The sequence below is a fragment of the Cavia porcellus genome, unplaced genomic scaffold (genome assembly GCF_034190915.1).
Source record: "Cavia porcellus strain 051 isolate PalLab524CR breed Dunkin Hartley unplaced genomic scaffold, mCavPor4.1 scaffold_18, whole genome shotgun sequence".
NCBI lineage: Eukaryota > Metazoa > Chordata > Mammalia > Rodentia > Caviidae > Cavia > Cavia porcellus.
In genome coordinates, this window is record NW_026947501.1 from 19,691,318 (window position 1) to 19,719,257 (window position 27,940).

Genomic DNA, 27,940 nt, shown 5'->3' on the forward strand with positions numbered 1-27,940 from the left:
GATTCCCAAAGTGTCCTTGGGAATTTTATAGTTTTCATTTGCTTTCTGGGAGTGGAAACCACCTCGTCCCCTCGCACCACGGCACTATTTTAACCTTTTGTACATTGTCGCTTGGATGCCTTTCAGAGACTGAGCTTCACTCTGCAGAGCGAGAGAAGCAGAGAGCAGCTGAGGGGGTGGCACGGGGAGGACACAGGCTGGGTCCACTCGAGTGGCTCCCTTGGGCCCCTCCCCAGCTCACGCCACTTGGCCAGTCAGCTGTGACCCAGCTCAGGACCCAACAGCAAGCGAGGCGCCACAGCCCAGGAAGGCAGCAGCCTCAGGCCCTCGGTCCTTCATCCTGCGTCTCATTCGCACTGGTCCTGGCTGAGAGTGAGGCAAGGACACTGAGGCAGCGCAGCTGGAAGCTGAAAGGAAGGTCCTCTCCTTTTACCACCGTGACAGGGGCCTGGAGACTCCCATGGGAGGGGCTGATCAGCACCTACAGAGCCCATGCGTGCAGGGCACTGTGGCTGTTGGGGATGGATATCTGTCCTGCATATGGTTCTTTCCCTAGAGATTAAAATGAAATCTTTCATTTGCTGAGTAATGAATTAGACTTACAAACCATGTTCCTGTGTCATTTCCATAAGTGACAGTGGTGACTTCCAAGAGAGCACGGAGTTCCACTGCTGAGGAAAACACAATCACATCCTAAGAAGCAGTTGGCCTGTTGTGAACAACTCTTAAGATCTAATTTTGCTTTTATTTTAAGAGAAGGGCTTTGGAACTTTTCCAAATAATGAAAGATACTTTAATCAGGAACCAGTGGAGTAATTACTGGAGCGAGGGGGCCACCCCGTGGTCAAGTGTCAAAAAACGAGGTCCACATTCAGCCTGTCCACAACTCTAGACGCAGAAATATCAATATCGTTCATCCTTTATCAAACACTGTTTATCGACCTGCTGCTCTCTCCTTGCTGTGCAAATTGGCAGCAATCACGCATGCCTGCAAACATTTTAATGTATAATAGAGACTTACTCCCTTTCGACAGCCAGATTCCTAGCAATCGCAATCATTTGGAACTCAGATATGAATTCCTAAACCAGGCTCATGAGTTTAAGGTATGTGTCAAAAATTAAGGTTAAAGATTTAACAAGTTTAGTTATTTGGTCTCCTCTGGAAACCACCCAGACTTCCCATCTTAAATCCAATTTAGTAAATGTTTTTTTTTAATTTTATGTAAAGAAAGACTAAGCAAAACAGAAAATAGGTAGAAATAATATATTCAGAGAAAAAAATAAACAGTAAGAAATCACAAGTTGATGTTTACATATTGTCATTTTACAAATAGTTGTTCAAGGTACAAGAGTGGAATATGTAAAGTGGGAATTCAAACAGCGAGACCACAAGCAGTTCTGTTCAACTGTCCAACAAAAACTTAGTAACATGGTTGTCAATCCTATACACTTTAACATACATGCAGTTATCCATATCCTCATTTATGTTTAGATTAAACAAACTAAAGCAGGTTAAAATCATTCTGAACAAAGAATAATAGTATTGCTGGATTTCACATCATGACACTCTGTGATCAGCCCTGGGTACTGTAGTGGTTTTTTAAATTTAATTTAAAGAAAGACTAAACAAAACAGAAAACAGGTAGAAATAATACATAATTTCAAAGAAAAAATGAACAGTAAGAAATCACTAGTTGATGATTACAGATTGTCTTCTTACAAATAGTTTTTCAAGATACTAAAGTGGAGTATATAAAGTGGGGATTCAAACAGTGAGATTGCAACCAGTTCTGTTCAACTATCTAACAAAAACTTAGAAATATGGTTATCAATCCTAAACACTTAAACATACATGCAGTTATCTATATCTTCAAATATGTTGAGATTGAACAAACCTAAGCAGGCTAATATCACTCTGAAAAAAGAATAATACTATTGCTGAGTTTCACATTATGACACTCCAGGATCAGCACTGGGCATTTTAGTGTCTTTTTCTTCAAAGCATCTGTTCATTTCATCATGTGTCATAAGATCAGTTCTTATAAACTGTTTACAGATTCTACACATGCATGAGTCTTAACATGTATTTCTATCCTTTGTATATTAGAGGGAGAAACAAAACAAAGCAAGATAAAACAAAACATATTCCTATAAACACATGAAACAACAACAACAGAAAAACATATGAGACCGTTGTACAAAGAGTTCTCCCATGGTTCCTGTGTTGTCTCTTGTTATCTCCAATAGAATTGGCTATCTCATCAGATATAGTATAATTGAATATATCAGTACATAACAGTATTAATAATAACACAACTTTGTATATAGTATAGAACTTCAAAAACCGGCAGTTATCAAACCAGAATGTGTATCGTAGAGTCTTGTCATCTTCAGTGTAGTTGCCTATACTCTCAGACTTGATACTATCAATCATATCAGTTTTGAATAAAATCTTCTCTGCCTCATTTCTGTTATGCTCTTGTTTGCCATCAGTTGTCTGCTTATCTTCTTCATTCTGTTTTCTGCTCCATTCATTGAGGCCTCTCTGCCACTGTTCCTGGAATCCTAGTACTTTTCTCTCTCTCTAGAATGCGCTGCAGTATTCTCTGTAGACTTGGATTGGTGGTTGCAAATTTCCCAAGTTCCTCTTTGTCTTGGAAGCATCTTGATTCTCCATTAATTTCTAGAGACAGTTTAGCAGGGTATATCAATCTGGGCTGGAGGTTATTTTCTTTCGGGGCTTGGAATATTTTGCTCCAGGCTCTTCTTGACTTGATGATTTGTGTTGAGAAGTCTGCCGTTATCCTGATGAGCATTCCTCTATAGGTTACCTGTTTCTTGTCTCTAATAGCTTTTAATATTTTGTTCTTATATTGAATTTCTAGGATCTTGATTATTATATGCCTGAGTGTAGCTCTGTTTTGGTTATAGGTGCCTGGAGTTCTGTATCCTTTATATATCTGAATATCATTTCCTTTTCCTATGTTTGAAAAGTTTTCCTGAATTATTTCTGTGAATAGCCTTTGTAGTTCCTTTGTTTGTACCCCAGCTTCTTCAGTCACATTCTTTATTCTCAAGTTATAGATCCTCTTGCCATCTTCTATCCTTTGTATTGTTACTGCTTGTTTCCTTGTTATTTTAAAAAAGTTTTCCCTTTCATAATCCCACACTGCAAAATTGTCCTCCAGTTTGGGTAATCTATCCTTAGTTTCTTTCAAGCTGGTTTGCCATCTTTCCAGAGAGTTTTTAATTTCCTGGTGATCTCATTGAATCTGTTTCATGTATTCTATATTTTTTTATATTTTTCATCAAATGGTTCTCTCCTTTGAGTTCCTCCCTTCTTCTGTCTTTGTCTGCTTGAGGGTTGCTTAGTATCTCTTTTGTTAATCTTCTTATATCTTGCTTTATTTGACTAAATATATCACTTTTGACCTCATCTAGGAGGTCTCAAATATATCTCTTTTTGTGCACTGGTGTTATGTCTGATATTGCATATTTGCTGTTCTCATTCTCCTTTGTATTTACCTGTCCTGAGTTCATGTTCTCAGGGTTGGGACCTGGGGACTTTTTATTATTGCTTCCTCTTCCCATCTTTTTTGCTTCTTCCAGGAGGCCCCAGTTTCTTTCTTTGTTGGTTTCAATTCTTCTGAAGCATGCTTGCTAGATGACCCTTCCCACTGCAGCGTGCTAGTGAATTGCAGACAGGGACAGCATATGCTGCCCCCCTCCCCCCGATCAAGTGCTGTGGCCTGCACTGTATTACTTTGCGCTTCCTCCCTTCCGGGTGGTGGGCATGGCAGGGGCAGGGGCAGGGGCAGCCAGTGTGCACCCAGTCACTCCTGGGCCTGCAGCGTCAAGTCTCACCGGTGGCCAGGAGGCACCGCAGGCCGCGGCTGGAGTGCGGTGCCACAGGGATCAGTCAAGTTGCTGTGATGTGTACTGCATTTCTTTGCACTGACTCCCCTCCGGGTCAGTCAAACTTCTGAGATTTCACTGGGTTAGTGTGGTTAGTGTGCGTCACCACTGTAGGGACTTGATTTCAGATAACCTATTGGGTCTCAGCCAGGTCATGTGACCCAGGCCTAGCTCACTTCACCAATACCATTGGAGAAAGGAGCAACTGACTCAAGTAGCTGTTGCCCCTTGTACTTGTCAGTCTTGCCCGGTCCTGGAATGTTGTGGGCCAAGGAACCCCCCTATTTATGGAATGGCTCCACTCCCATCACTCATCACAGATCCATGTAGGCACCCTGCCAACTCAGCTCTCCCTTTGGCTTGCCAACCCCCAAATTCAATGTTGAAGCAGCGGGACCTCAGACAGCTTGGCAAGTCATGGCGGGACCTCCGTAAGATGGCGTCGGGACCTCGGAAGGTCAGCAAGTCTCCTTAATTTCTTCTTGGGACGAGAGAATTCATCTCCCTCTGTTTGGGGCTCCCCACTCTGTATTATGTTGAATTCTAAGTTGACTATCTCAGGGAGCCTCTGTAGCCAGTTGTTATCTAACCGCCATCTTGCTCCAATTTAGTAAATGCTTATCAAGTGCTTACTACACATAGGGCAGCCTGACGGGCATGTTGATAGTCATGGAAGGGATGACAAAGAGCAGATTAAATTCCACAGCAGGCCCAGGAAGCAAATGTGATGACTGCAGCAAGGGGAGGAACCAGGAAGATCTCCATCTACGGAAGAACAAAAGTCTCTGCCCTTTTGACTTAGCACTAAAAACATCAGAAAATTAAATAGCCCCCTCAGCTGGATGATGGCAGATAATTCCTGAGGTTCAGAACAATGAATTTTAAAAAATGAAAAATAAAAGAAGTGAAGATGTTAGTAACTCAATTTTCTATATCAGGCAATTGGAAAGACACTTTAGAAAAAAGTAATCCAAAAAATTAGCATTCAAATTATAGGGGTCATTTTTAGTTGTCTAAATGATAAATTAAATCCAGACTATCTCATTTCCATGAGAATTAAGAAGATGCTATTGTAAACATGCCTAGAAAGTTCTATTAAGGAAGAATTTGAAAAGTGAACCACGGATGACTAAATAGACTGCTAGTTTTGGATCTTGTTATGTTAATATTACCTGGAGATGAAGGGTTGTGAAAAATTGCTTCCCCATTCCTTCAGTTCTCTCCTGATCCTCTATTTCCTTTTTCTTTTTAAAGTCTTTCTCCTTGAGGCAAGAGGATCACTGCAAGCCTGGGCTATACAGTGAGTTCAAGAAGGCCAGCCAGGACTGCAGAGTAAGACCCCGTCTCAAAAAAAAAATCTCCTCCTCCTTTTTCTTTCTCTTCTTTTGTTGTATTAGAGAAATTGAAAAGTACACAAAAAAGTAATCAAAAGAGCAAAGATCGATGTATTTATTAACCAACACTCAAGTCCCCTCACTCCAGACTCATCCACATGCCTCTCTTGAATTATTTTGAAGCAAATCTCAGACGTCAAATAATTTCATCTAGATATAGAATTATGTATATTATGTATCTCTAATAGACAAGTACTTTTTAAAAATCCCCCATATTCCATGATACCTTTAAAAATTAATGCTAATAATAATTAATAGTAACTCTTTAATACAACCAAATTTCTACTCAGAGCTGAAATTTCCAATTGCTTAAAGAAGTTAAAATTTGGATGTGATGACACATACCTGTAATCCCTGCACTTGGGGGGCTGTGGCAGGAGGATTCCCCTAAGTCTGAGGCCAGCCTGGGGTACACAGTGAGTTCAAGGCTAGCCTGGACTACATAGTCAGATCCTGTCTCAAAACAAAACAAAACAAAAACCTGACTCAGCAGAACATGGGCACCACTGCTGCTGGCTCATGCTTCAGGGAAGCAGCTGGGCTCTGTGCTACCACAGTCATGACCTTGGGCAGAGTTGGCCCAGTGGGTTGGTATTAAACCAAAAAGATGTCCCTATATGATACCCTTGGAATGGAAACCAGTTACTTAAAAACAAAGGGCTGTTCTAAAACCTTCAAGCTTCTGCAGTCTTAGCTTTAGGTGAAGAAGGTGCTCTCACTCAGGCAAAGAGCCAAAGTACTGCCCTCGCTCCATCGCTGACTTAAAAGCGAGGTGCTCTGCAGATGACCTGCAGAGACAGAAGGAAAAGAAGAAAGAGAAAAGGCGTAAAGACAGACATAAAGCTAGTGGTTTTTCAAGGAAACTGGATCCAGACTCATGAAGATGAAGAAGCAGCAGAGGAGAGAAACAAGCCTGGGAGGAGCTGCTATCTCACCGCCTACTTCTCTTGTAGAGAAACACGAAGAGACTTTCCTTATGAAGAGGACTCGAGACCTCAATCACTGTCTTGCAAAGCTGCTTTCCCTCCCCCAGTATGTGAGGAACAGGATAGGCCAAGAGATCCACCTGGGCCCAGGGACTCCTACCTTGCTGACCTGGGTGGTCCAGCAGCTCATGAGATCATGCAGAGGTTTGGATTCTGGAACGGCCAGGGGCTAGGGAAGCACTGAAGGGACTGAGCACCACATTGTTGGTGCGACTGGAGCAGCAAGATCCTTTTGGGTGATGCCACTGAGAAGGGTGAGTCTCAAGATGCACTAAAGAAGTTGAAATTCTTAAATGTCCTACTAATGTGGTCCTACTAAGGAACGTGGTTGGTGCAGGAGGAGTCGATGGAGCCTTGGAAGTCGAAACCAAAGAAAATGAAAAATATAGCAAAGTTGGCAAGTGTCTGATATTTGAAATTCCTTGTGCTCCTGATGATGAAGCAGCACAAATGCTTTCAGAATTCAAGAGATAAATCAGAAATTAAAACTGTTGTTGATCTGAAAGGGTGATATTTTGGTAGACAGGTGGTAGAAGCATGTTACTATAATTTGAATAAACATAGGGTCTTGGATTTAGCAGAACAAGTTTGATTTTATGAACCAGTCACCTGGGATGACCCTTCAGTAAGCTGCAGACTGAATGAAGACCTGAAAGGATCTGTGTTCTGAGCAGAGATGGGCAAAGCTGGTGAATACTGGGACTGCTAGAGGGACTTCTGATACATGTCATTGGTTCCTTTTTTATTTTATGATTTTTTAATATAGTATAAAGTCCTTTAAAGCAATTAAAACTTTTTTCTTCTGTGTTTCTGGAGATTGAGTCCAGAGACTCATGCATAATGGGTAAGTGCACTACCAGATGAGCTATACTTACAGTCCTAAAACTTCTTTAGGTTCTGAAAGAAAGGTTTATTTTAGCTTGCGGTGTTATGGTTTATGTCTGGATGTCCCTGTAAAGCCTCATGCAACTATGGGGGGATGCTTTTCAGAGATGACTAAATCTAGAGTGTGTGATGTTGAGATTAAGGGTGTGTGATCTGGTTTGGCACCTTCCTAATACCAGCAGCATACACAGAGTATAAAGGAAAAGAAAGATGCTGTTAGGTCACTTGTTGCTTTTGTTGTCTTCCACCACCATGAACTGTTGCCCCTCTGCCCTATGCCATCTTGTAACCAAGACGTATGATAAGTTATAACTTTTAATAAAAATCAGTATCTGCAACTGAATGACATCTCTCTTGTTTCATACCTGCCTTCCCAGCCCCTTTTAAATTTTTTTCCACTGGAATTAGCTTGTCATATTTAGTAGAGCATCTGACCTGGAGAATTTCTCACTGTCTGGATTTTGCTGTTTATAACTCCACAGTGGCATCAATTAAAGGATTCTCTCTCCTTTGAATCCCTGTAAATTGTTGATTGGAACAAGAGGTTCAGTGTTTTTGTAAGATTGCTTCACAGGTAGTGATTAGTTTGATAATACCAATCAAAACAAGTCTCTCTTCTTGTTAATGCAGAATAAAAAGATTGTGAAGCTCAATATCTAGGTCCTGTAATGTGTAAGGGGTCATAAGATAGTGATAGCCTAATATATCATTCCTTATACAGCACATAAGGTGCCCTTTATCTAATCTAGTGATACAGCTCATGTAGCAAGATGGAATAAATAAAATGGGTGAATATTTTTGTTTATCTACCTGTTTTCAAAATAATAAATTGGTCTGCTAGCATCCTCCAATAAAGAACAGCATCTTTCTTTTTAGGACTATTAACTTGTAGCCTTAAATATACTTGATGTATTTTAATCTCTTGCAGTTTTACCTTACTGATGCTGAAATCATCCTATCATTGGCTAGTGCAGGCTTTTGGGCTGCCTCCAAGATCCTTTTAGCCTGGCCCCAGTCATCTTTGAAGGCTTCCATACTCTCTAGTATGATAAGATATCCCAACAGCATTTCATATATTCCCTGATCAAGACTTGGATCTAACAATTTCTCCAAGGACTCCTGGTCCTGTTTGGTGGGAAATTGTCATTTGAGACCAAAATCTGAAAATTAAGGAGACTTGTTGCTACAGGCTTGGTCATTATTTCTTGGTCTTTCCCACAGACAGGGCCAGGAGGTACATTCCCACATTGATGGCTCCCATTCAGAATGAGGAATACAGGGTCCCCCCCCCCCGTCTTATGTCCATATCTCGTCTTCCATACTGAGAATTCCGGTTTTCACTGATACTATAAATAAAAGAATTGTAAAGTCATACTGTATTGCATTATCATATAAAAATAAACACCCAATAATCACAGAATAACAGTTTTGCTAGCAAAAGTATGATCATTTGATTTAAAAAAAAATATTTTAAAGACAGTAAAATCAAACAAAATAAAACAGAATAAAGCCAATCAAAACAAAACAGTGAAAGTGGTATAGGACTTCAAAACAGGAAATAGGAAATCAACAATTGCTACAATAATACCTCTTGTTAACTTCAAAATTGCTGCCCATGCCATTAGATATAATAAAATCAAACAAAATAGAACAGAATAGCCAGGTATGGTGGCACATGCCTGTAATCCCCGCACTTGGGAAGCTGAGGCAGGAGGATCATTGCAAATTTGAGACTAGCCTAAATTACAAAGTCAGCTCAAGACCAGCCTAAACTGTATAGTGAGATCCTGTCTCAAAAAGACAAAAATAAAACAAAACCCAAAAAATCCCAGAATAGAATAATACCAATCAAAACAACATTGAATAAAACAAAACAATAAAATGGGGCAAAACAAAACAGTGACAACAATATTGGATTTCAAAAACAAGACAGAATAAAATCCCCGATGGTTGTTATATTGCATATTGTTATTCTCTAAATAGATGCTTGGAATACCAGCTTTAGGCCTGCAAAGTCAACCAAACAGTACAATCTTTAAGTTGTTTTTGTACCTCAGTTGCTATCAACTCAGTCTGTGTTCCTCTAAATCAACCAGTTGCTTGGCTCTTCTGTCTCCCTATCTGCATGGTGGCTGGCTCATGGATGGGCAAATTGACTTCCTGTTTCTCCTCGAGGCCCATGGCTGCTACTGGCTCATGGGAAGGGGCACTCTCACGTGATATTTTTTTTTTTAAAGTATGTGCTTTTAAAATATGGCTGCATATACTTATCTTCATCTTTTTAAAATTTCACAATGTATCTTAGATATCACTTCATGGTAATATTTAAAGATTTTCCTCATTTCTTTTTACATAGACAACTGCTGACTGATTGAGTGTTTGATTTGCCATGTACCAGGCACTGTACTAAGTGGATTAAACAGATTATCCATTTAATCCTCAGAACAACCCAATAGTAAAGTTGGCACTATTAAAATTACCATTTTACAAATGGGAAGTAGAAAGTTAAGTAATTTGTTCAAAGTCATTCAGCTCAAAAGCAATCGGTAATCCTCTAAGATAGGAGAAAATGGTTCTCCTATTTCTTTATCCCTATTTAGACTACAGATAGCGAATGAATTTACACTAGTGAATGAACAGACATCAGTGCCCTGGGATGCTCAGGAGCCCTACCTGTTCACCAACAAAGATTCATGCAGAAACTTCACAGATGTGGGTGGCTTACCAAATAGACAGAGGAAATTTGAAAGCCATCCAAACTCCTCTAGTACATTGTGGCAGGGGGCGGGGGGGACCCTGTAGATAACTATAAAAATGATTAGGAAAGTTGGAATAAATGAGAAACCAAAGCAGACATAATGTTGCAGAAGCCATCTAGGGATTGTAAATTATTTGCACACAGAACCAAGGACATGCCCACTGATCTACTCCATCTCTTCCTGATTAAGACCCAGCCCCCCCCCATTCCACTCCCCCTTCGTGGCTCATTAACTCAGGCCAGCGGCTGAGGAGTTGCTGTATTCTTCTCTCCTGTCTCCCCTGTCCTTCCATCGGCAGATCATGATGATGTACCTCTAAAGTGGCTGTGAGATTCATTGGGACTTCTACATTTCCATGGCTGGTGCCCTGTCTAGATACCTGACACTTTATCACCTGGACAACGTGGCATCTTCCAAATGCATCCCTATGTCCAGAGTGATCTCAAGACAGAAATCAGACTTTGTCTTACCCCTGCACCTCCCTGCTCCCAAAGGGGACCCAGACCTGTTCTGGGAAGCCCTGCCTGCCCCTCCTACCTTGTCCCAAAGGCTTTCCCTTTTGCCCACTCCAGTTACAGGGACCTTGCTTGGGTGCTTCCCCACACCTTGTACCTCCCATTCTCATGCCTGAGCACATTGGGATGCCTGGAATTCTTACCCTTTCTGTTTACTTCTGGGCTTCTCTTTCTAGCATCAATTTAAATGCTTCCTCCTCAGAAAACCATCTAAAAGCCACACAATCTAAAATGGGTTTCCACATTTTTCTTGCTCAGCCCCCCATCTGATTCTTTTCTAGAACTTACAATGACATATAGTTATATTCCATCTTTATATGTGTGTTGTCTCCTTGATGGCACCAAAAGCTCCATGAGGGGAAAAGCCATACTTACCTTGTTGGTCATTATATTGTACCAAGGTGGATGGCACCTGGGGGCACATGCTGCCTTTCTCTCCCTTCTGTTGAGGACCTTGATTTTGCTCTGTACCAGGGGAGTTTTTATTAGTTTAGGTGGACCAGCATTTTCCTAGTCCCATTCTCACCCCCCCCCACATACACACACACACCGTTCCGATCACCTCTGTGACCAGTAAGTAACACAATGGAGGTCAAAGAGAATCAAGTTGTTTGCTGGGTGAGTGGGCAAGAAGCTTTCTCTCTCCTATTACGGTTACGGAAGAAAACCTCTTCCTGTCTGGAACATGTGGTGTGAGGGGTGCGCTCCAGGACTGCTGCATCAGTCAAGGTGCCAGCAGGAAACAGAAGACACAGTCACAACGGGCAATTAGAGGAGTGTTTAACACATGGGCTGCTTATGAAGACAGGATCCAAGCGTAGGGAAAACTTAAGGAATAGGGAAGCGTCTGACAGCCAACACCACCCTTGGCCTACAAAGTGTGGTTTTTGGGACAGAAGGATGCAGGAGGGTACGCGGGGGTGGCATCTTGCAGAAGAGGAAGGAAGGCAGGCATGGTGTGCCCATGAAAGACACGGGTTTAAAAAACACCCCAACCAACCATATCAAACTAAAAAGTTTCTGCGCAGCAGGAGAAGCAAACTACAGAGTTAAGAAAACTTACAGCATGGGGAGAAAAAAACCTTTGTTAGCGATTCTTCAGATAGGCTACTATCTAGACTGATGTCTAGAATAAAGAATTTAAAAGATGCTCTTATATGATAAACTCAAATTATAAAGAGCAAAATTAAATAAGAGATAGGGAGGCGGATCTTTCTTAAGGGGGAAGAGGATCGAGAGATGGAAGAAGTAGAGACAAAGTAGATGTGAAAAGAAATTAAAATGTTATACAAACAAGGAATGTAAACATTATGTACTGCAAATGTACTAATTAAAAAATACTACCCCAGACAGCCACTCAGGACCACTGAGTCCTGCTGATGCTCCTTGTCAACCAAACCCAAGTGGAAGGCAGAGGGCAGGGGCCCACTAATGCCACTCAGCCCCCAAGGGTACCAAGTAGGGCAGAAAAAAGAGAGACACGACACGACAAAGGGAAGGCAGGGAACATACCTATCACTGCTAGCAAGGGGCTGAGGGAGCCAACAGGGAATATGTGGACACAGCCACTGCATGAATTTCTTGGAGTGATGTCAAGCAAACACCTGCTACCAAACTTAGGCAGCCAGCACAACGCAGCCAAGCCCAGCTTGATGAGTAAATGAGTTTATTAAGGCTGTGGCTGTGGCTGTGGCTAACAGAACAGTGGACAACTCACAGGCTATGGCACCACTAAAGTCACCCCACCTCCTCCGTGCTAGGTTATTGGTTTTATAGGAGCGGTGGATTGCAAACTGGTGGTCAACTTGTTAACACCCAGCTGAACTGAATCAGTGTGGTGCTGGGTGTGGATGGCCCACCTGAGGATTGTTGTCAACAACATAAAAAAGGAGAACTGGAGAGGAAGGGGTAGTGGTGTTGGTTTTCCTGTTGCCGTTGGTTCTCTTGGAAGAGTTTGTTGAGCTTCTTTCCTGATATGAACTTAGCTGTTCTCATTGTCAGAAGAGCTCGGGACCTCACTGTTGCTGAACATGGCTGCAGTTCTCTTCAGGGAAGCTCTAGTCCTTACTTTGAGCATCGCTTCCTGGCTCCAGTGCAGATCCCTCAGCCTAGTGGCACAGATCCTTCATCCCACTGGCACAGACTTTCTAGCTTTCACTGCTAACCCTTGGGCCTTCTATGAAACAGACTTGCATCAGACAGGGTCATGGACTGTAGGTCTTCAGCTGAGCTCATGTAGGACATTGCCGTGTGATCCAGTCCCTCAGCTGAATTCTTTGGATGTTTAGTGTACAGACAGATTTCTGCACTTTTTTTGACTATTATAAAATAAATTACATGTCCTGTATTAAATTGTTTTCTTTGCAAACCCTGACTGCAACAATAGGGCTCTAATTAAGGCAGCAAGTAGGATCAAAAGCAAGAAGGGTCCTTGAGAAAAGTTATATGTACTCCACGCCCATCCTGTCCTTATCAGGAAACTCCGCTGGTCTGAGTAAACCCTGTCTAGCTGCAGTGGTGGGTGACCTTCTTGTTCTGCAGTCTTGACCCGTGACCTTAGCACTTGGTGAGGGCACAATGAACTGTTAAAACAGTGTCTCACTACAAGATGGAGTCACTTTGGCTAGGGCTTGGACAACTGTCACTACAAAAGCTGACTCTGCAAAAGACTAGGAAGAGGGAGCAAAAGCATGACCCTGGAGCTGAGCTGCTGAATCGGACACCCCCTGGAGGCAGGAGTGTCTCAGCTAACAGATTCCCTTTACCGAGTTTCACCTGAAAGACTATGAGCCCTCATAGATGTAATAAGGCTTCATCAAGCACAAGTGGGTGGAGGACTTTGTGGAATTTAGTAAGCAGGCTAAGCAAAGGCAGGAGAATGGTGGGGGATATGTCTGAAAATCAGTGAGGCGGCGGCTGGTGGGAGCACACAAGCTTCACAGAAAAGTATGAGATCTTGGAAAGGCCAGCTGGGTCCACAGAGAGGAAGTCCTCACATGGCCAGGTCCAAGAGTTGGGAACTCATGAAACCGGCACCTGTGAGTCGTGGACATCTGAAGTGTGCTTTATGACTGACTCCTGGGGGATGGGAACAAGGGCTGTGTATGTAATTGTGATTAACTCAGAGTATGAAAACTGTCACGAGGCAGAAGGAAGAGGCTGGGTGGCCTCATTCAGAAGGCCCTGTGGCTGCCATGGTGGGAATCTGACGCTGAACCCTGCTCTGACTTCCATCCGGCCCATTGTAAGCCATTCCCACAGTATTATGTCCCGGCTGCCTGCGGACTGTAAAGCCACTGTGATGCTGATGAATTCGAGCACTTCTAGTGCTAAGGCTGCTGGGTCTCCCTAATAAAGGCTTCTGGATCTTACTTTGCCCCACATTCCTTTTCTCCCAGCCTCAACTCGATTACCTATTTCAAGGATTGGAGGAAAATAATCTGACCACCATAAGAGAAATAAAACTAGGTGGAGGCTTCTATGCCATGGATGCATTGTTTCTAATATAATTATTCCCTTAGGAAGAAGTCAACTCAAACTATGTAACAAAACTGTCAGTCTATTAATCTTCTCAGCTGCTATAACAAAATACCACAGACTGGATGCTTTAAACATCAGACAATTATTTTCTTGAAGTGCTGGGGGTCAGGAAGTTCAGGATCAGATGCCAGCAAGATTGAAGTCCAGGGAAGGCTCTCTCCTTGGGTTCCCTGTGTATCTATAGAATGCTCCCTTGGTGCACATGTGGGGTTGGGGAATGGAGTCTCTATTGTCTTCTCATAAGGACAACAGTTCAATCAGATGAGAACCTCACTCTATGATCTCTAAATATAGCCACATCGGGAGTTAAGACCCCATAGGAAAAAACGAGACAGGGGTGGTGGGACATGTATTTCAGGCCACAACACAGTTTAATGTAGTGGCTAGGAATGCAGGTCACAGAGCCAAATGGTTCCAATGCAAATCCTGCCTCTGTCACTTTACCAATTGTGTGGCCTTATGGAAGTTATTTAACCTCTGTGCACATCAGTTTCCTTATCCATAGAATGGGGGATAATAAAAGCACATGAATACCAGTAACAGTATAATAATAAAACTGTTGCTTGGATTAAATGACTTATAACACGTAAATTGTTCACTAGTACCTGATCTATAGTAAACCCCTATTAAGTGTCAGTCATTATTATTGTAATGATACTTAGAAAATCAAACTAACGCACCTAAAAGCAATACTAGTATGAGTTGTTATACTGCTCTGATAGATTCTTGAAGGCTGACAAATTACCCAGTTTGAGTGTAGAAAAGAGTGGCGATTGTTGCAAAGAAAGTTGTTGGAGCATTTTATTTATAGAGATACAAGAAAGTGGAGGACTGAATTACGGTCTCTCAGCTCCCAATCCACCCTGTAATGAGTTTTATGGGGATGCCACAAATCACATGTCTTCTTTGTCCACAGAGGGAAAGACAGGTTTTTTCTTTCCTGCTTCCCGTCCTTTCACCATGGCCTGAGGGACACTCCTCCTGTTTGGTAGGAGCCATTTGTGCAGTGGCAGCAGTTGACTGCAATTGTTTTTCCACCAGCTTTGCCCCAGCCCTCAGCAATGTTCTTGGTTCTTGTAGCTGCCAGCTCCAGGACTCATTTTGTTTTGCATTTTCAGTTCTTCAGTGCCTAATAACTCTATGTAAAATTCTCAGCTGAAATAACTGATGTGATTTCTATGTCCCAGAAGGCCCAGTTGATGTCCACCTTCATCTGGTCTAAGTTCGAGGGGTGTTGAGGTTTTGTACATGGTCATGGATTTGACAAGGCACTGCACTGGGTCAACAGACCAAACCCATGTAGAGTTTAATCATCATAACTAAGCTTTGGCTAGCTGCAGTAACCAGTTAACAGACTGGGCCTTAACCATTAAACAACTGGTTAAGCCATAATCGATGGACTAATTTACTGACAAGGCTATAAGTTATTTTCTATGCTCACTTTCATTTTTCTGTAAGTGCTATCTGATCATGCTGTTGTTAGGAATTATCAGAACCTTTTCTGGTTCTGGGAGCAGCCCAGTCTGACAATGTTTTGGTTTGGTTTACATCAGATAAACTCTACTAAATTTAATTGGTTTAAGGAATCCTTTTCAGAAGGGCATCCACCACAGAACCCCTGGAGAACTGCTATGGATCCCCTACAGTGCTAGGGGCAGAGCAGAAGAGAGTGTCTTGCCACCACTGAGGACATTCAGAGCCAAAAGGTGGGCTGATAAGTTGCACTGAGAGAGGAAAAAGAGTGTCCGCCACATTGAGATGGGTCTATACACTGTTTCTCAGGACATGGAATCTCATGGACCAAATTTGAGCCATACTTGGGAAGAGAAGGGTCAAAGACTGAACCAGTTTTAACCAATCACCATTGGGGCCATCTAGGAGCAATGGAATCTCATATGAAGAAGGGTGAAAGGTATTCTTAGATGCTGTGAATGAAGCAGAGAAATCCCTGGAGTACCAGTCAAGGCAATGCAGTAGAACCAGAAGTGTTAGTGTTATGGGAATGCTGGCATCATGTGTTTGGGGAAACCACTCAGACTGAGTCAAAGGACACTTCCAGACAGCTTTGAGGACCTGACTCACTGTCAGCACAGGTGCACAGTGGGGCACAGTTATATAACCATGACTTAGCAGTGGACAACATATGCGCCAAGGAGGCCAGCATGTAAGAATGTAAGTAGGTGATAACAACATGTGTAAGAATTACACAATAAAGACACAGGTGGCTCTTGCACTCTGCTTGCTCCATCCTGCCAGCTGTTGTTGCTGATATCTCATACAGGTGTTTTTTAATCTGGGGACCTCACCCTCGAAAATCTCTTGAGATTGGCCCAGCAATGTGCCACACTGACAAAGAAGGAAACCACGGAAGACAAGAAAGTAAAGCTCCTACTAACCAAAGGGGCTCCTGGATACCCAAGAATGCTGTTGAGGGGTTTAGGGGGGGGGATCTAGAAGGGAGCTCAGGCATTGTTGTAAGCAACTTAATCTCATCCTCATTTGTAGAAAGCTACAAAATTTTTAGGGTCAAATCTATGCAGTGTACACTCAGTGTCCATGCAGGGCCCCTGTGTCCTGAGCCATTGGCTTGCCTGGTCATGTTCTGAGGAGGTCCCAGACAGGCCAAGGACACCTGGAAGACCCATGGTGGGCCATTACTCAGTAGAATCCATTTTGGGGCCACTGTTCTTACTAACAGAACCTTAACTCTTGCCTCACTGATTCCTGTTATATTAGGGTTCTCAAAAGAGAATCCCATGAGAAAGTCTACTCCAGACCTAGAGAACATGAAGCCATCTCACTATGGGACCAGTCAGGTGAAGATACTCCTGGCCTTCTTCTTCTCATCTCCTCAGGCTTCAATCCCAAGGGATCCAAAAGAAAGTTAGAAAGTTGGGAATAAGGGGGTAGACTGGAGCCAGAGCAGGAAACAGACACCCCCACATCTCATAGGAGAGTCTTCTAAGGAGAGGGGAAGCTGTTTAAAATCACTTTTTGACTTCTGATTATTTAGGACATGTTAAGGGCTAAATTAAGATTCTTTGACTTCTTTTCACTTAAAAGTGACCCCCAAATAAATAGTCTTGCTGATTTCAACACAGGTGAAGGGGAAGAATTACTAACCAACACCTTTAAGGGATACTGGAGCTCAAAACTAAAGTTACCAGTGTCGTGGTGCATGCGTGTTATGTTAGCACTTGGGAGGCGGAGGCACAATGATCATGAATTTGAGGCCAGCCTGGACTAAACAGCGAAACCCTGTTTCAAGTAAACAACAAAAAGTTGCTTTCAAGTCCTGCTTGTTCAACATGGAATTAGATTAGCAATGTAGCTTGGTTTACACTGTCTGGGAAGAGAAGCGTGGCAGGATCTCAGAGCCTATGCAGAACCCCCTTGCCCGCAAGATTGTGGACAGAATAAAAGGACACAGACTCTGTGAGCAGCCTCAGTACTGTGGCTTTCCATGTGGCAGTGTGCCCTATGTTCCTCAGGGTGTTCTTTTATTTTTTCCTTCCTTTTGTTTGGCCCAAGCTCACACTACATAGTGATTTTCTTCTTTACCCATCACTTTTAATTTTCCCAGTTTTTAAAAAATGTGGAACTGTGCACAGTTTTTGTTTGTTTCATTCAATTCTTTGTTTGGAAGAGAGAGAGACAGAGAGACAGAGAGACAGACAGAGAGAGAGACAGACAGAGAGAGAGAGAGAGGTGCCTACTGCTAGGAAACACAAGCATCCCAGTAATGTTTATTTGGTGAGCTACCTTTAGAAGAAGACTACTCAATAACAGTAGCAGTGTAATTCCTGTTAATAAGTCATTTTTTTTTTGCTCTAGGTAGGAGAGGACTACTGTCCCCCAATGCTTTCTGCAGAAGTCTGCGCTTTCATTGGTTTTGTGCTTTTTAAAACATGTCAATGTCTTCATTTTTAAAAAAAAATAGGTGAGATGGGCGTGGTGGTGCATGCCTGTAATCCTAGCACTCAAGAGGATGAAGCAGGAGGACTGTTGCAAGTTTGAGACCACCCTGGGCTTCAAATTAAGTTCAAGGCCAGCCCAAACTGCATAGTGAGACCCTGTCTCAAAAAGACAAAAATAACAACAAACAGGGGCCCGGGGATGTAGCTCAGCGGCACACTGCCTGCCTGGCAAGTGTGAGGCTGTAAGTTCAATTTCTAGTACCAAAAAATTAAATTAAACAACCAAACAGGGAGTAAGGAAGAGCTCTGTCTCAAGCCCAGGAAATCTTTTGATTTCTATCTAGTAAATGTTTTCTTTTTATGAAGTGTATTTTCAGGAATAGATCTTGCAGATCTCAGGAAGCCCAATTTTGCAGTTGCACTGGTCTTGATCTACACGAGACACTTCAGGTCCTGTGTTCTCAATGTGCCATCCTAGAAGGAAACTTTCCTGGTCAGGTCCCTGCCAAATCTCTATGGTGGGTGGCATAAGGAGAAATCGGCTGTCCCCCAACCGAGTTGCAGTCCCAAAAGTCAGAGAGCTTCCGGAAGGAGGAGTCCCGTGCACAAGATGCTCAGCTGACATGGCACAGACCCTACCCCACATCTACCCCAACTGGAAGCTCTTTTGGACATAATATGCCCTCCTTATGGTGACACTGGGGAAGAGCACTGCTGCCCTCTGAGGGCTTACCCTCACTTCCTCCTTGCCAGTCCCTCTTATACCTCTAGTTGGGAGACACAAATATCACCCTCCTCATTTCACACATAAGGAAAGTTAGGCCTACAGGCCAGAGAGTTTCAATAACTCACCCAGGACCACTTGCCTAATTAGTTGGGGGGGGGTTAAATGTTAACAAACTCAATTGGATCACAAGAAAGGCTCTTTCCACCAAACATACTCCCTCTAGTTGGTAGAACTTCCATCTGTTTTGACTTTTAAGGTAAAATTAATAAAGGGATCATGTGTCTTACCTCTCCATTCCTTCGTCCATATGTAGAACTGGTTTATCAATGTTATCATAGGCAGGTAAGTTAAATAAAAAGTTCATATGTAGTCAGAAGACTGGGCCCTCAAGGAAGTCAGCACAAAAAATAGACATCAGAGTAGAGGCAAATCTAAACACAGTCAGCTCTCAGGATAGAGATGCAGTAATCAGGTCTCAAGATAAACAACTTGTGATTATTCTGTAATTAGCACGACCTGGTCCAGTCGGCCCAGACAGCCATCAGGTGCAGGGGTGGGTGACCAGAACACCAGACCCAAACCCCACACTCCCCCACAATGCCGCTGATCTTCCCATGTCCCCTTCTTCGTGGCTTCTTTCCTATTGAATCAATATTGGCTAAGCCACTACACTTACAATCCACCAGGGTGATTATTCCCACATTGTGATTCTGTTTTACACCTTATTCCTGACAAAGAATCTTGGTGGCAACATCCTTAGAGATGCCTCCCGTCTTTCAAGAGTGTTCTCTTGACAAACTGTTATTTCTCTTGACCTCTTTTGTCACTTGGAATTTATTCTTCAATATTCAGGATAGACGAACTTGGCACATCTAACGTCTAGCAGATTGGGAGTTATACTTTTCTTATGTCAATGTCACTTTCTGAATGACACTGGTATCTGTCTCTTCTAGTCACTGCTATAATTTCATTTTGGTCCTTTTTCCTATTGCAGATGAAATATTATAATCGTCTCCCGACAGGCTTCCAGTCTCTCCCTCACCCTGCCCACTGAAGAGAGTATTCTAGTTTTAAAATCCAAATCTAGAAGTCAAAGTTCATCTAGAGAGCTGTTTTTTTATGGGTGGAGAGGGGGGGGACAGGGTTTTACTAATGGTCCAGGCTGGGAGTGAATTCACTATGTAGCCCAGGCTGGCTCTAAACTCAAGATCCTCCTGTCTCACCCTTCTGAGTGCTGGGATTACATACCCGGGCCATTATACCTGGACCAAGAGCATTTAAGGCTTAAGCCATATGTGTTAAAAGTATTAAAAAGGTTATAATTGAATGCAGGTGCCTTGCACTCTGGCTGGCTGATTTGGGGATGGCAATATGCAATGTATGTATCATTGTTGTCCCGATTGTTGTGTTTTTAAATTTTTTTTTAATTTTATTTGAGAAAAAAGAAAAAAAAACAGAAAAAGGGTACAAGTTATACAGAATTTCAGAAAAAATAAACAGTAGGAAATCACTAGTTAATAGATTACATATTGTCATCTTAGAAATAGTTGTTCAAGTTACAAAATTAAAGCATATAGAATGGACATTCAAACAATGAGACTGCAAATAGTTCTGTTCAATGATCCAATAAAACTCGGTAATATGATTACCTATCTTATACACTTAAATATACATGCAATTATGTCCTTTAGAGCACTTTCTTTTCCTCTCTTTTGTACAAAAAGAGATTTTAAAAAATATTTATGTCCTTTCAGTCAGTAATTCTACTTCTGGTAATCTATCTTCAAAAAAGAAATCTCTATATAGAAAAGTTAACCATGCAAAGATGGCCAGGCAGAATTACTGATGATGTAGTACGTACCCCTACAATTTTTGAAAAATTCCATTCTGGTGGTCTGGAGATGAACTCAACAGCAGAATACTTGACTAATATGTGCGAGGCCTTGGGTTCAACCCCCAACATTAGGAAAAAACCATTATGGAACAAATTATTTAAATCAACCTAATTTCAACTCCCAAACAACAGAATTTCATTCTTTTTTTAACCCCAGGCGGTCCTTGGGATGTCCTCAGGAAATCCTGCAGGTATGGATCATCACTGGTCACTGCCAAGCCTCTTGGTGTCCCAACTTACCTGGTTTCCTCAGTTCCAAATGCCCCGTAGCCTTGGTGCTGCCCTCAGGATAGGGATATTCTGTGTGGCTGGGAACCTGTAGCTGTTTTTCTCTGAGGTCTGGCCACCTGCCAGGGCCACGATAGAGAACATTTTAGAGCTTTGAATGACAGAAAGAGCCCTCTGTGGCACACATGCCTTGGCTTGCCATCACCCTGCTAGGGTACTGTCAGAGACCGGGACAGGGACAGCATCCTGGGCAGAGCTCTGGCCCGCCCCCAGCCTGACGCAATCCTTCAGTCTAGAGAGAATCCACTGAGGTTGCCAGGGTTTCCCTCAGAGCCATTTTCGTCTCTCTGCCCAACACTGAGGCACCTAAGGGGTTTGTGCTTTTGATAACAAAGCAGCGTTTTGCAGGCAACCTCTGCTTTCAGCTGGCCACAAAGTCCCACTGAGGAAAGAACAGTAAAACAAAGCCTGCATCCTAATGGAGGAGCAGACAGAGGGACTTACAGGGAGAAAACCCACTTTTGGAGCTTAAAATATTCTACCTCAAGAAGCTTACAAAGGGCTGAGGAAACAACAAAGGGCCGAGGCCTACAGGTCAATGCAAAGGCCCTGCATTCAGTGTTCAACCCCTGGTACCGCAGTGGGGGCATTTTTATGAAAAACTGCAGCTTCAGAACACAAAAGTTACTTAAGGTTACAATGCCTTTTCCCTTTCCCTTTGCTTTTTCACTCAAAAAAAAAAAAAAAAAAAATCCACCCCCCAGGGGTCTTAAAGATACAATAAGCATGTATATCAAGCATGCACCAAGTTTTCACCTATAAATCACTCTTCCTCCCACAGACAGCCATTGTCAAGGAAGTGCGGCAACCTCTAACCTTCCAACCCATGCAAATGTGTGCAGCTGTGGGACACACATCCCAGGTCAACCACGCCGAAGACACCCCATGACCACAGTACAAACCCCAGCCTGAGGGTACGGTGCACCTCTGTCTTGAGGGCCTGCACTGCTCTGACAGGACTCTTAAAACTCTAATAAACCTCTGTATGCCTCTCACTGATGGTGTGGGAAGTTCTTTTTCTATGTCTGAAGTCAGTTAACCTATAACGTACTCTGTGGCTGAAGGGAGGTGAGGTCCCCAGTTCGTCTTTGAGGGACCCAATCAGACCAGAGTAGAGTGCCATCAAATTATGATTTCATCAGAGGAGCACCCTCCGATGAAGTTACTGGTTAATTCTGCCAGCCTGGGGCTTAACTATCTGTAACATGACATCCGCCCAACTTGATACCAGACCCAGAGAAGCAACTTACTCTCCAAGCATAACCTCTACATTCTCCCTCTCGTTCCAGAAACAAACCTCCTGCTCTCTTTTGGCATATGTGCCGAGCTCTCTCCAATCCCAAAATTCTACAACCTCCCAAGCCTCCACCTCCAGCCCCCAGTAAATCTTTGCTTCCTGTTCTGCACAGGCAGATGTGTCTTCAAATCAGCAGTTATTATGTTATTTTGCCCACTTCCCAAACTCTTCCCCAGCCAGAATTGATAAAAGTAGCTTCACTTCTTTGTTCTCATTGAGAGCACTTATATTTCTTTATAACTCTCCCATGTCCACATTAAAGACCTCTCTAATCTTTGTCTTCCCTCTCATTTTCTCTGCACCCCCTCAGATTGAGTGTCAAAAATACTCCATCAGTTACAGCCTTCATGAGCTGTTCCACAAGTCCATCAGTGAGTAAGCCTTCAACATTAAAGCCTCTTGGAGGGATACTGGAGACCAACTGTGACAGGCCTTTAAAGAGACAAAGGAGGGGGGACTTCTGTTGTCATGGCTCTGTTCTTGAGCACATTGTAGAGTTCTTCAGCTCGCTAGACCACCTTTGGGGATTTTTGCTGGCTGCAGGCTGCATGGGAAGGACTCTGGGAAACCCAGAAGCCACACAATGCAATTGGAGCGGCTGTGTGGCAGGCTCTGGTGGCCCAGGACAGGAGCCACCGGTGTTTACTGGGACTGGCACCATGCTGGGATCTGGAGCACCAGGAGACCAAGCAACCCCTCTCCACCATGAGCAGCTGTAAGCCTGCCAGCAAGAGGGCTGAGAATCAAACATCACATCTTCCTCCCCGGCCCCACCCCGCCCCACCCCATTAGCAAGTGGGAGCCAGAGATCTGGACATCCCTTGAGAGGCTGACCATAGGCAATGTAGCAAATAGGGGACATTTCCTTCTACCATTCTTTGAAGGCAAACACTTTGCTTTGTTCTAATTAATGGTGTTATTTTAGTCTGTTTTGTTTTGTTGAACTTCAATACACATGAAAGTATGGACAGCTATTTTGAAGAGAAAGAGAGACTCTACGACAGCCATTAGTGACTTCCCTATTGTCTGGTTTTGAAGACCTAAAACATCTTCCTCATTCTGTTCGGATCAGTTTTATACTACGTTGTTTTGTATGAATTCTCTGTATGTGAAGACATGGACAACTATCTGGAAGAAAATAAGACACAATATAATAGCAAATATCTCAGGTCGTCTAGCTTTGAAATTTATATCTCTTACACTGCTTTCTTATGTCCTATTTTGTTTTGTTTTGTTTTGTTTAATTTTACCCCCTTTAAAATAAAAATTTTTAAAAAACACTAAAAAAATTTTAAAAAAAGAGACAAAGGAGGCTGAACGTAGAGGTGCATGTCTATAATTCTAGCAGAGGGGGCTGACGTAGGAGCATCACAGCAAGTTCATGGTCAGCCTGAACTGTATAGTGAGACCCTGTCTCAGATACCTCCAAAATATTTAAAACGAGGCACAGAGAAATCCAAATTGCCACAATCAGAAAAGAATCCCTTCATAACGCATCATAATGAAAATTCTAGAAATTCAACAGAAAGTTAATATTCAAAGATTTTAGAAAGAAATAGGAAGTTACTTATAAAGACAAGACTATCAGAATTATACCAGATTTCTAGCCGAGCATGGTGGTACATGCCTATAATCCTAGCACTTGGGAGGCTGAGGCCATGAATTTGAGGCCAGCCTGAACTATATGGTAAAACCCTGTCTCAAAAATAGGAAAAGAAAAGAAGAAGAAGACTATACCACATTTCTCAACACAAACCTTAAAAGCCAAGAGAGCGTGGAGTGACTTTTTCAAGTCCTAAAAGAAAACAGTTGTCTGCAGATGACACGATCCTCTACTTATAAAACCCAAAAAACTACACTAAAAGACTTCTAGAATTATGACTGGGCATGGTGACACACACCTGTCATCCCAATCAAAATATCAACAGCACTCCTCACAGATCTAGATAAAACTATTCAAAAATTCGTATGAAACCAGAAAAAAACAAGAATAGCAAAACCAATTCTGGGTAACCACACGAAATAAGAAGTCATCACAATCCCAGATTTCAAGTTATAGTACAAAGCTACAGTGATAAAAAATAAAATTTTTTAAAAAAAAAAACTGGCATGGTTCTGGCAAAAAAACAGAATGGTCAATCAACAGAACAAAATAGAGGAAGAAGAACAATCCCAGGCACATTCAGCTATTTGATCTTTGACAAAGGAGCCAAAAACATACACTGGAAAAAAGATAACCTCTTTAATAAATGGTGTTGGAAAAACTAGATACCCAATGCAGAAAACTGAGTTTACACCAACTACTAGACAAAATACATCTCAGCATATACTAGACTAAAGTCAGAATGGAGCAAAGCTCTAAATTTTAAAACAGAAACAGTCTGCCAGGTGTGGTAGCACATGCCTGTAATCCCAGCACTCAAGCCAAGGCAGGAAGATTGCTGTGAGTTCGAGGCCAGCATGGGCTCCGCAGTGAGTTCAAAGCAAGACCTTGATTTAGAAAAAAAAAAGACAACAGCCAGAAAACAGAAACAATCTGCTGGAAGACAAAACTCTTGAAGACACAGGCAAGGACTTTGTGAACAGAATCCTAATGGCATAAGAAATAATACCAAGACTCAATAAATGGTATCACATCAAATTAAAAAGCTTCTGCACATCAAAAGAAACAAGTGTGAAGAGAAAAATGAGGAAAAATAAATCTTACCAGCTATATATAAAGAACTCAAATAATTAGACCCCATACCCACCCCACCATGCACGCAATGAAAGACTCAGTTAAAAAATGGGTGACTAGCTGAACCAGGCATATAGCTCAGGAGCAAAAGTGCGTGCCTGAGGTTGTGAGTTCGATACCAGGTACAAAAAAATAAATAAACATCAAGAAGCCAGTTCACCGTTCTGGTAAGCCATGAAAACTTGGGCCCAGGAAGAGAGAAGCCAGACTGCCCTTTCTGTGAGCCAACCAGCACACTAGCTGAAAATCAAGAAAGATACTCCCCCACCTCCACTGGAAGCAATTTGCTGGTTTGAAGGAGAGGTTGAGCTGATATCAACTGAAGTACAAAAACAACTAAAAGCTTGTATTGTTTGATTCAATTTGCAGGCCTAAGGTCAGTAGGCTGAGCATCTACTAAGAGGATACCAGTATGCAATATAGCAAATACGGGGGATTTCCTTCTGTCTTGTTTTTGAAATCCAATATTGTTCTCATTGCTTTGTTTTTGTTTTGATTTATTGCTTGTTTTATCTAATGCTCTGTTTTGATTGGTTTTCTTCTGTTTTGTTTTATTTTACTGTGCCTGAAACTATTGTGAAGATAATAAGGTACATTACAGTAGCCATCGTTGATTTCCTATTATCCTGCTGCAAAGTTCTGTACCACTCTCACTGCTTTGTTCAGATTGGCTTTACCCTTCTTTGTTTTGTTGGGTTTTATCCTCTTTAAAATACAATAAATAAATAATGGGTGACTGAAATGAATAGACACTTCCCAAAAGTACGGATGGCCAATAAATACCTGAAAAAATTTTAACATCTCTGGCCATTAGAGAAATGCAAATTAAAATAGCACTAAGATACCATCTTTTCCCCAGAAAGGGCTATTATCAAGAAATAAAATATAGTAATAACAAGTGCTGGTGAGGCTACAGGGAAAATGGAAACTTTTGACATTGCTGGTAGGAATGTAAACCAGTACAACCACCACTGAGATCAGTGTGGCGATTTCTCAAAAAACTAAAAGCTAGAAATTTCATTTGACCCCACTACAGCTATTCCCCTTCTCGATATTTTCCTCAAAAGAGTTACAGCCATCATATTACACTGATACATGCATACTTGCATAGCAGCACAATTCATAATAGCCAAATTTTGGAAACAGCCTGTATGTCCACTGACAGAAAAATGGATAAAGAAAATGTGATATTTATACACCATGAAGTACTACTCTGCCATGAAGAAAAAAACAGGCATTTGCAGGTAAAAAGATGCACCTTGAGTCCATAATGTTAAGTGAAATAAATCAGGCACAGAAGTTTAAACATTGCACAGTTTCTCTTATGTGAGAAACCTAAAATATAAACACAGAGAGCAAAATAAAAGATAATAATACCAAGTAGGGAATTCTTTTACAAATGGGAAGAGGAATAAGAGATGGAGGAAGGGGGGAAGGAAAGGAAAAAGAAGGAAGAAAGAAAAATTAAAGAAAACATGAGAAAGGGCTGGGGATTTAACTCAGCGGCATAAGCACCTGCCCTGCAAGCAGGCGGTCATGAGTTCGATCCCTGGTACTGATAAAAAAGAGAGAGAGAGAGAGAGAAATATAGCTTTAGTAAATGTGAACAGGAACAAGAGCTGGAGTAGAGTGGGATGGGAGCGAAAGGGACTGAAAATGAATTAAGATGTGTTACGTAAAAGTACAAACTCCCCATGAGCACTGCAAACATATATAAATCAAAACAATATCAACCTTCAACCAGACTTCTGTGTTTTATAAAATTAGCCTTTAGTATTGACAAAGGTAAAATATTTCCATGAAAAAGAAATTCTAAAGAAATATATGACCACTAAACCAGCATCAGAGAAAACAGCATAATCCTAGACAGAGATAAGGAAGCTAACAGCAGCAAAGAACCCAAAGGAGTCTCCCAGTTTATATCTAGATGTCCCCCACCCCGCAAAAACCTCATGTACTCATGGGCAGAGATCTGAGGAGGTAACTGGATCATAGGGGTGTGATAATTATCCGTGGAATAGTCCTCCAATGAGGTGATAGCTGACTTCCTGTTAAGAAGTGGGATCTGGATGGGGCAAGTGTGGAGATGGCCTCTTCTCTTTGCTCCCTTTTTTTTCCTGTCACTATTCCTTGAGCAGCTTTTCCTCTACCATGCTGTCTTCATTGGAGCCAGGAGATTAGGGACTGAAACCTCAACAAACTGTGAGGAAAAATAAATCTTCCCTCCTTTAAATTGTAGGTCTTGGGTGCTTTGTTAAGGCAATGAGGAATGTGACTAAGACACATTTTGTACCAGAGAAGTGAGGTTGTGCCTGTGATTACCTGACCATGTGGTTTAAAAGCCTTTGGGAGTGGGGGTTCAGATAGGTTTGGAGATGCAGGCTAGAGAAGTAGCCCTACAATGCTGTAAGCCAAGCTTGATGGGAGATTCTGATCAGAGCTCAAGAGCTTTGAATGCTGACAGAAATGTAGAGTATAGACCAGGCCAAGGAGGTTTTGTTGAGAACAAAGGCTCCATTGGAAATTGAACTCCAGGCCATGTGTTTTATGGCCATGTGTTTTATTTGTCTACATTTTGCTCAGGTCCTGAGACATATTGAGATGAATGGTGGCAGACTAATAACCTGATGGAGAAAGTTTTAAGGCAGCTCAACATTTGGGATGTGATATGGGTACTGGTAGGGACATTTAGTCAGCTTTATCCTGAAAATCAAGAGCAAACAACACAACTGAATAATTGCAAAGTTTGAGTTTGACCAGAAAAGAAGCTCTGATAAAGTTGGAGCCTGAAAAGATGGCACAGAGGTGAGGATGGATGCTAAAAAAGATTATCATTAAAAACAGAAACCAAACTGGGTGTGGTAGTACATGTCTGTAATCCTAGCACTCAGGAAAAACAAACAAACAAACAAAAAACTTAAAAAAAAAAAAAAAAAAAGAAGCCAAGCACTGCACAAGACAGTAGAAAAAATGGCTTAAGGATATGTGAGCAAAGAGGAAAATTCTGTCCTTTGGTCTGCAAAAATGAAAGACTTTGCTTTGAGAGGAGAGCCCCAGAACAATCTTTTGGAGAAAGGCTGCAGAAG

General features: G+C 42.1%; 1 pseudogene; it reads left to right on the top strand.

The window, feature by feature from the left end:
* The first annotated feature begins 5,916 nt into the window (after positions 1–5,916).
* On the top strand, positions 5,917–6,887 carry LOC100722889 (splicing factor 45-like; annotated as a pseudogene).
* The last annotated feature ends 21,053 nt before the right edge of the window (positions 6,888–27,940 follow it).